A 2,825-nucleotide genomic window follows, 5' to 3' on the forward strand; every position below is an offset into this window, starting at 1 on the left:
AAATAACAAAATGATTCTCCCTCCAAGAGTAAAGACTTGAAAAACAGAGCCAAAGAATTCAATTCTGTTCCTTGATTGGATTGTGGCCTTAGACACTTTGGTACCTTTGACAGAGTTCTAGAAGCCAAGCATGGATCTCATCCCACTGGAATCCTGTTCTGTAGTCCTTTCTCAATATTTGATCCTCCTGATAACTCATGTAGATTACTCAGCACATGGTACTGTATCTTGGGCACACTTGGCTACAGACATAGCCAAGTCATGATTGCCAAAAATGGTGAAGGTTTAAATCAAGAAGTTAAAATACACATTGATATTAATCCCCCTCAACCCCATTCCCCACCCCTGCTTCAAATGCAATCATCCCATTATTCTTGCCATTTTCTGAAAAGTTCTTGAAGTTGTCCTTTGTGAATGTCTTGAGCCTGGCATGGTGACACACACCTGTGATCCCAGCACTTGGAGGCTGAGGCAGGAGAAGTGTTGCAAGTTGCAGGCCAGCCTGGGTTACAGTGAACTAGAGCCAGGAAGCAATGCTCAAGGTAAACACTGGAGCTCCCCAGAAAAATACCACAGCCGTCTATAGCAACAGTGAGGTCCCAAGATCCTCCTCCAATGAAAATGACCAAGTTTACCATGAAAGGCATCATGACAAGGTCATCCAAGTGCACCCACAGCTTCTTACAGTCTCTGACAGGACCCAACAGCTTCCCTAACAGCCTCATCCAGTTCCCGGCAGCCTGTAACCATAATGCTGCTGGCAACAAATCTGTGGTGGGCTCCTACATCCAGCACTGTGCTAGTTTAGTTCATCTGGGTGTTACAAGTTGATCACCACTTGTCAATCCACCACAAGGGTCTTCTTTTTAAATTATTTTGAGGCAGGATCTCACTGAGGTGGTAAATTGCCATGTTGGACTTGAACTTGTAACCCTTCTGCTTCAGCCTTTCAGAGTGTCAGGTTACAGGTGTGCACCACCACTCGCACTCCCATCTGTGGGTTTCTTTTTCAGACCGAACACTGGACTACGTTCTTGGAATACAGACTCAGCTTCAACTCTGAACCATGCCTGTCAGTACCATTTACTACTTGCCCTTTGCTTTACTTGTTAGTTAGATGTAGTCTGCAAATTGTGATACTATGCTTACCCACCTTTCTTGCTTTGCCCACAATCTGAAGAATTCAGCGGTCTTGGTCAGCACCATTCATCTAGAATTCACTCTAAAAAATAAACAAACAAACAAACAAACAAACAAACAAATTAAATTCATTCTGCATCCCCAGGCCTGCTATACTGGCCCCACCCTCAGGACGCACTGAGACAGCAATTGAGACTCAGGTGTGATGGCAAGTGCCTATAACCCAGCCCTTGGGAGGCTATAAACAGGCACATCACTATGCGTCTGATCTAATAGTGAGACCTTGAACACCCTGTAGACTCTTCCCCCGCAAAAAAAAAAAAAAATTCTACAATATTTAACCTCATCCTCCCAAACTTTAGTATTTCCCATGAAAACATTGTCATAGTGTCAGGTAAACCTGAAACACACCACCTGGCAAGTGACTTTTTCTAATCACGTAACCAGCAAACTGGTCACTACCTAGCACTCCACACAGTAAAAAGAGATTGTGCTTTGCTTGACTTTAATGAAAAAGGGTGACATGAGCATTTCTCCTTGGGCTTGCATTAAAGAATAAAGTCTACTGACAGGAATCAGATGATGACCTATTTAGGTGGGAAGGAATAGTTTTTATGAATTGGAGAAAGGAATTCTTAGTTGGGTTAAAAACACGCTCTACACCTTATTTCCTGTTCAATAAATGAAGCATTTTCATGGAAAGAAGCCAAAGGTTTTATGAAAAGTTTTATTTTTTCCATCTGTTAGAAACATTTATCAAATATAAATTAGAAGTAAATCCCTACAAAAATCTTGTGTTGTCACACTCTATTGTGAGCTCAGTTTTATAGCTTTTTGTCATGAGCCTTAGCTGAGTTTGTACCCGATGAAATCCTATAAATAGAATAACTTTTCAGAGAAAAATAACTTGATCTTATTGTATTGTAAATAAATTTCAGCTTTAAGCAAAACATTTTGAGGGTTCAACTGTAAACTGTTTGTAATCCTCTTACTGTTTCTGCCATGGTATGTCTAATGTCTTAAAATCTTCCAAATATTCATCCCAAATCTAGGTTTTTATGAGACAAGCTGGCTTTGCTGTGTAGTTTTTAGATAATTCACTTAGTCTTTACTTTATTATCATATTTTAACCTAAAAGAAAAAAAAAACCTAAGGTCACTTGAGCAGATACTTGACTGAGAAATCATATTCATTTGAGTCCTCAAAAGTTTTATCGTGAACAATTACATCTCCTGTAGTAATACGATTTACACTTGTAAAGGGAAGAAGCAAGTTCTGTCTTCTTTTATGTAGTTACAATAAGATCATATTTTCTACTTAGACTATCTACAACCATGTACAGAGTTGAAAGGCTGTGGTTTGAGGGAGCAAGGGCAATTGTAAAGACGGTATCTCTCTATTATTTTTGGATGGCTTGCTAAGATGCAGAGCTGAATAAACTCCATTGTAAAACAGTTATTTAGCATGATGCTTGAATCACGATAAATACTCAAGGGAGCCAAGTTAGTTCAGCAATAATTTTATGGACATCAAAATATTTATTAAATATGTTTAATGGTAATATAAACCAGCTGACACCCTACTCTATTTTTCTCCTCCTTCTCCTCCTTCTCCTCCTCCTCCTCCTCCTCTTCCTCCTCTTCCTCCTCTTCCTCCTCCTCCTCCTTCTTCTTCTTCTCCTCCCT

The sequence above is a fragment of the Octodon degus genome, unplaced genomic scaffold, assembly GCF_000260255.1.
Source record: "Octodon degus isolate 3935 unplaced genomic scaffold, OctDeg1.0 scaffold00156, whole genome shotgun sequence".
Taxonomy (NCBI): Eukaryota; Metazoa; Chordata; class Mammalia; order Rodentia; family Octodontidae; genus Octodon; species Octodon degus.